We start from the raw sequence: 7,613 nt of genomic DNA, 5'->3' as shown, positions 1-7,613 counted from the left end.
GCAGGGGCAGCTGCCTTGGTGGCCCACTTCTGCAGCCCAGCTTCAGGAGCTGCTCCCAAAGATGCAGCCCGGAGTCTGTTTCTTCAGCTTTCCAAATATTTCTGTAAGCCATTCAATACCGTTACTACATTTATTTCTACTTGAGCGACCCAGAATGAATTCTGTCTCTGAAATTAGAAGCTAAGAAATCTCCAACCTGCCCTGTCCTTCATCCAGTTTAACAGGGTCCCAACTAACTTATCCTTGAGCCACTCCAACTCATCCTTGTGTGTTCCATCCAGCATTCTTTAAGTCAGTCCAGCCCAGCCATGCCCAGCCATGCCCAGCCGTGCCCAGCCGTGCCCAGCCGTGCCCAGCTCTAATCAATGTACTCTTAATTCACCTCTCTCATATGCAAGCATCGCATACCACCTCAGGCCAGCGCTTGTAATTCAAATAAGCCATTTCGTTTTTAACCTAATGTGTGCATTCAACTCCCCAGACTCTGTTTCATCCCAGCCCACCCAGTAACTCTCTGCCTTCTCCGTGTCATTGGAAACTGAACAAAAAAAAGCCTATTTCAGCACACACATTTTTCCTGAGGATATTTTGAGAGCCCTGAGAAGAAGCAACGTGAGCTTGAACTTCTCTGCAGATGTAAGGCTGAGTTCTCTGGCCAGAATTTATTTCTTCCCTTTCTTTCCCATCATAGACCCTCTTTGTCTATGCCCTTTCCATTCAGGCACCCAGTGTTTCTCATGGTGCTTTACAAAGGTTCCAGACCCATAGTGGGATGCTCCTCCCATCCTAGCACCACCTTCCTGGAGGGGTTCCCAGCACCTTCATCATCATACAGCTTCCTGTACAGCAGAGGGGAGGGATTCCAAAAGTATGCTGGGAAGGGTATCCTGCCCCAGTCGCTGCAACTTATGCATATAATGAAATGGGCTCTGAGAGGTCACGTGAGTAAAGAGCAGGTCCTCCTGGGTTGGCTGTCATTCTCTCTTGGTGGAGGCTGTTTTGCTTCCAATGGAATTGACTTCTCTGTCTCGAGTTCCGAAGAGCGTTTTGTGAAGTCAGATGGAGAAAGGAGTGACAGCTGTATACCCACCACACCGGGCCGGTGCCGGGTATGCTCAGAGATCTGAGTGTGAGGGCTTCTTCCCTTACGGCTATATCACACTTGGAGTCAGACTGGGCTCATCTGTGGTGGTCCCAACACAGTATCAGGAGCCCTGGAAAGCAGCAGGCTCCCTCCAAGTCAGAGACTGCCAGAGGGAACCTTAGAGACACTGAGCGGGAGAAGGATGTGCTGAGCTCCTGCTGGCTTGACATGTAGGGGACCATGAGGGGAGGGATGTGTGTGGGCTCGAGGAGCTGCCAATCAGCAAGAACCAGGGGCCTCTATCAGAATTGATAGGAGGAGATGGACTTTATCAACAACCTTGTTGTCCTTGGATTTTATTAGTCTCCTAATAAGACCCCAGGCAGATGACATCTTAATTTTTGGCCTTGTGAAAATTTGGGTAGAGGAGTCAGGTAGGCTCACCTGGATTTCTGAATTACAGAACCATGAGGCAATACATTTTCTGTAAATGGCTAAGCTTGTGTTAATGTGTTATGCATCAATAGAAAACTAAAATGTCTAGTGTGTGTTTACTCTCTAAGAATTATCTTGATACACCTTCCCTCCGAATCAACCTGGAAGATGAGCTGTAGAAGAGAAGAGCGTACCCGGCACAGATACACCTGGATTTGGATTCTGGTTCAGTCGCCTATTAGCCATTTGACTTCAACATCATCTCACTAAACAGAGCTTTGTTCATCAGTAAAATGTTGATACAATACCTTTCCTGGTCTGTTTGGTTAGAATATTAAATATGCTGCAAACTACATGCATGGGCTATAGTGGGAATTCTTTTATTTGTTTGTGATAGCAACTGGCTGGTATCAGTCAATCAGCTCAAAGAAATTTGAATGTATGAAGATGTTGGTTTTTTGTATTATCATCAATGCTAATAGGAAGACAATTGTCATTATGGATTTTAATGGACACACAGTAATTGCATGTATTATATATTAATGTGACATTTGAATATATGTATTGGATATGCAATGATCAGCTCAAGATAACTGGCATGTTTGACACCATAGACATCATCATTTCTTTTTGCTGAGGATATTCAAAATCCTCTTGACTAGCTACTTGAGGAGTCAGAAAACTTTTGTCCATAGTCACCCAGAGTTCTTTACGCCATCAACAGCTAGCTCTTCCTCCTGTTCAGCTGCCCACTGGCCAGCCTCTCTCCCTTCTCTCTCCCTCCAAGGCTCTGCTAATCCCTTCCCTCTCCTCTGAATGCAGAAAAACTACAGCAGTGCTCACTGACTGGGTGCAGAGGAAGAGCTCTAGGTGCACACAGGGAAGGCTGTAGAGGGGATGCTGCTCAGTTCTCTAGAACCATGAGGCAATACATTTTCTGTAAATGACTAAGTTTGTGTTAGTGTGTCAGGGGTCACTCATCAGCTTGGCCCTGAGACCAGCTCTTGAATTAGTTATTTGCTCAATCAAGGGCAAGCAGTGAAAATGAACTGAGGTTGAACAGAGAAATCAGCACAGGACTATGGGGACCAGCCTACTAGCTTTCTCTGTGTGGACCAAAGGACCAAAGGTCCTTCTGGACCAAAGGACCAGAAGAGCAAGGATTCTCCAGTCTTCTCTCCAGCATCTCAAAGCTAGTGGAGATAGGTGGGTACAATAATGCCTCAATTTCATGTAACAGGCAACTTTGCCTCCTTTATCAATGCCATGGCTGTCTGTATAGGCTTTTTTTTCTTCCTTCAGGCAAGGTTTTACCGTATAGCCCTGGCTAGTTTGGAACTTGCATGTTATCAGGCTAGCTGTCTTAGGTAAGGTTTCTATTACTGTGAAGAGACACCATTTATAGCTCTTATGAAAAAAAAAAACCTACTTATTTGGGGCTGGCTTTTAGTTCAGAAGTTTAGTTTTTTGTCATCATGGTGGGAAGCATGGCAACATACAGACAGACATGGTATTAGAGAAGGTGCTGAGAATTCTACATCTGCATTCTGCAGGAAGCAAGGAGAGAGAGAGAGACCCTGGGCTTGGCCTGACACTTGAAACCTCAAAGCTCACCCCCAAGTGACATACTTCCTCCAACGAGGCCACACCTCCCAGTAGTGTCTTTCCCTATGAACCTATGGGGACCATTTCATTCAAACCACCCACTAGCCTAAAACTCACAGACAACTGCTTACCTCTGCTTCCCAAGTGCCGGGATCAAAGGCACACATCACCATATCTGATATTGTATAGACCTGTAAGAATAGCTCATTACATCCCAAAGGGACAAAGAGGCAACACCAATGGCAGTAGCTAATGATGACGAAATTAGTGTGTTCCAAGTCGTCTCATTAGAGAGACCTCTGTGTGTTTCTCAGGTCTGTTTCTTGTCTGACTTCAACTGCATACACATCTTAGCTTGTCATCTGTGAGCCATTTGAGGCTGAGAAAGATTTTCTCCTTTTCTTCCCAAGTTTGACTACCGCATGTAAGTCAGGGGCCCCCACCACCACTTTCCTTTTAAATAATCATACATGTCACCAAAGAACATGTGTGGAGGTCAAGGGACCACTGTGGGAGTCAGCTCTACCTTTCTACTATGAGTCCTGGGAATTGATCTCAAGTGTTCAAGCCTGGCAGCAAGCTTCTTTACACACTTAACCATCTTGCCAGCCCGGCCCCAACACTAACTTACTTTGAAAAAGCTACTGAATTTCTTGGTCTCTGTGTCTAGTTCTGTTAATTGGGATAATAACAGTTCTTACTTTTTGGCAGCAGAAGCAGGAAGCAGGCTGATCACATCTCATCCGCATACAGGAAGCAGCAAAGAAAGAGCAGGATGTAGGGCAAGGCAGTGAACCAGTGGCTCTCAGCTTTCCTAATGTCGCAACCCTTTAATACAGTCTCTTATGCTGTGGTGACCCCCAGCCATAAAATGATCTCATTGCTGCTTCATACCTGCAGTGCTACTACTGTTAGGAATCATAATGCAAATATCTGCTATGCAGGACATCTGATCTGCGACTCCCCCTAAGAGGTCACCTCCCACAGGTTGAGAACAACTGGCATAAGCTCTCAAAGCCCTCCCTCAGGGATGTACTTCCTCGAGCGTGGCTTCACCGCCTAAAGGCTCCATGACCTCCCCAAACAGCACCACCAGCTGGAGACCAAGTGTTCAAATACATAAGCCCATACATTTCCCATTCAAACCACCAGCGTCTATGTATAGTACAGGAAGGGAGGATAATAGATTAAAAAAAATAACAAAGAAAAACTTCAGCTTAATAACCTAGTGAACCTTTCACGATCTACCTCCATCTTCCGTGTTTTCTTCCCCATATCTATCCGCAGTAGTGCTTTCATGAATGTTCTAGAAAGACTCTGTATCTCAGTCACTCTACAGACACTTACAGAGCTTTTCTGGATGCTAGGCTGTGGCCAGAAGCCGAGTGTACTAACACCAAGAGGAAATTCTGCTATACAATCAGTTGGTTATACAGTCATCGGCCCTTCTGACTTCTTGCACGCAGACGGCCTCAGAGGGGCCAGGAGGTTCTGTGCTTGCTGGTAGAGCCGAGGGATTCGGGTTGAGACAGTGGATGCCCGCACAGCTCTTACCTTCTGCTCTGTGCTCACTGCAGCCAGGCATACTGAGCCCTGCCCACATAACCTACGTTAGAATCTTGGCTCTGCCACTTTAGAGCCAGGTGGCTAGTTCTTGGACAGATTTCCCTTAAGTATTATAAGCCCTGGCTTCCTCACAAGTAAAACGGGGGTCGAATGCCCTGCTTTACTGCCTGGATTTCTGTGAGAGAACATGCTGGTGGTAAAGGGGAGACAAGAGTGCATGCCTCCCCTTCCTCTGGCCATTGTCTGAGGTGAAGGAAGGAAGAAGACATGTCATTCACTCTCACTCTAGAACACTTTCAGTCTCACAGTGATTCTCCTGCTAAGGGTACCTTTCTTCAGGCAAGCTGCAGCTCATGGAGTTCTGTTAAGAAAACTCCCTACATTCATCAGGTCCCCGTATATGTGGTAGGGAGCAGGATTCCTGACCAGTCCAGGACTGTGACTTGACTCTCCCTTTCTAGGCTGGAGAGAAGCCACCATGTACCTCAGGCTGTTTGAGCCAGCTCAGGAGCTTGGCCAGGCGTGCTCGCGCACGCACACACACACACACACACACACACACACACACACACACACCCCAACACACCAGAAATCCAGGCATAGAGCTCATGGGAACTGCTCCAGGGCATGGCTGGAGTTTCACTTTTGGCCTAGCTTAGATGGAGAGTGACAGGGCTGGGGGCTGCCTGACGGTTCAAAGAAGATATGTGACTTGGAGGTCAAAGGTCAGCAGAGAAGTCATTCGCTAGCCTTCTCAACTGGGAAAAATGTGTTCAAGCTGTTGCCCCTCCTGGGGCTGGTCCTGTCTTTCTGTTCCCTCCCCTGGCTCCTCCTTGCTCTTTTGGGTGGGGGTGGGCCTCTTCTGGGTCTCGCTTGGCCTGATTCCACCTGTAATCATGCAATAAGTTCCCCGGACAGTTGCAACTCTCATCTCAACAAGCCTTTCTGAAGGTCGGGCTCTGGTGAAGCTGAGGTGGAAAGGAGCTCATAGACTGGATGAAAGAAATATTCAGAGCAGACCATGTTGGTCCGGCTGGATCCAAGCTCAGAGAATGAGGTTGTGTTTATCTCATGCTCTGTATGAGCCACAGATTGAGGTGCATGACGTCACTTGATCTTCACAGTGTACATGAAGCCTGCTAGCAGCTCCCGTGCCAAAGAGCTGGAGGTGTTCAGAGGGCACCTGCCTACAAGAAGCCAGCCTGGCAGCTCCAAGGCCTTGTCCTTTCTACCACCTGCCTTTCCCCAGAGAGGGGAGTGATGTGATCCAAGAAGCATGGAGCACCATGGGAGGACGGATGTGTGGCTAGAGGTCTTCTTGGAGCAGACTGCCCTCCCTATGCACCACTGAGCAGGCCTGGGCCAGAGAGGGATTTGTGCTAAACATGGGAACTCAGCATCCGTCCTTTCTCCTGGGAGCTGCCCTGTGTTCTGTCTTCAGCACCTTCGTCTTCTGCTGCCTCGATCTTGTGACCCTTTCCCTCTGTTTCTAGCCCATGGTGTCTCTCTCGGCACCACGCCTCGGCTTCAGCTGCCAGCTGCAGAAAAGTCCATCTGCTCTAAGCTCAGAACCACCCACTGGTTACCTCACCCCTTTAACTCTGTGTCTTAAAGAGACTTGATGTGTTCCCAGGCCCCCAAACAGAATCCAGTTCCATGGCAGCTAGCCAGCAGCCTATCCAAAGACAGTGAGCTTCACATCTTCCTGGCGTTTCTTCTCCCCTGCTCCCAGGGAAGCCAATGAAGAGGACATCGATAGTGTTAGGCCGCCTGCTACGACAGTATGCCTACGGATATTCTTTAGTGTCCCAGGAAGTTAGTATACACCTCCTTCTAATCATCTGCTAGACTTCTCCTACTCGATGGGGCGGGGGGAGGGTATGTCTGAGAACCAGGATTTTGTTTAAGTGGCTAACAAGGAACTCCGCTCCTAGGGGAGACTGGCTGGGTCTCTTTCCCTTCTCTCCATCACATTCCGATGACTTTGTTTTAGAACATGGCCTCGTGTAGTGCCCAGCCCAGAAGCCAAGACCAGGGCCAATGGCACATTGCTCCGGCCCTGACACTAACTTGCTGAGTGAGTAGAAACAACTCCCTTACCCTGAGCCTTGCCTTTTTCTCAGCTCTAACAGGGGCATAGGCAGGGCTGGCAAAAGAGATCAGAAACATCAGTCATTCTTTTCATCCCCCTGCTTGCCAAGGACCTGGCATTTCAAATCGCCTGTCCCCAAGGTTGTAGCTGCCACCCAGCAAGATGCCGGAGGTCAAACCTGGTTTGAACCTGCTTCCTCCACTGGTTGGCTTCCATTGCTTTGGCAAGTATTTCCCTTTCTCTGAGCCTCCGTTTCCTCACTTGCACAAAGTGGAGAGTAGAGCAAGTATAAGAATTGATGTGATAGCTTTGCCATACTGGGCACTTTGGAGGCCTTCATTAAATATGCAAAGTGGCAACTGTCCTCAATCTGAGGTAGAGCTGACAGATAAAACAGCCAGGAGATTTGGCCCAGTGCTGTCAACTTGTGGCACAAAGCCTCCTGGACTACAGAGAGGACATTCAACAGGGCCCAGGGCATACTTTCCAGCCTGGAGCTACTCAACCTGCTGCTGCAGAACCAGCCTCACATTCATACAGACGTACTGTTGGTCACAGACAGCCTCCAGCCTGGACACCCACAAGTGCTCGTGCGGACATGTCCCTGTCTGTCTACAGCAGGCTTACCAGGTTCCAAAGAATGAGATCTAGGCTGGGTAGAGGGGAGTGGCAGTCGGGAGAAAAGCGCCCAGGCCTCTTGCTTTCCAGACAAACTGGCAGTCCCTTCAGATGATTAGGACCAGGCTACCGGCCAGACACACTCACACCAAACGATGACCACGGGTGCCCAGAAGCCAAGGCAGAGGCACAGCACACACTAAACAACCAGAC

Source organism: Psammomys obesus, unplaced genomic scaffold (genome assembly GCF_907164565.1).
Source record: "Psammomys obesus unplaced genomic scaffold, mPsaObe1.curated_primary_1811, whole genome shotgun sequence".
NCBI classification, from domain to species: Eukaryota; Metazoa; Chordata; class Mammalia; order Rodentia; family Muridae; genus Psammomys; species Psammomys obesus.
The sequence above is the reverse complement of the archived record's forward strand: the minus strand, read 5'-3'. Positions refer to the sequence as shown.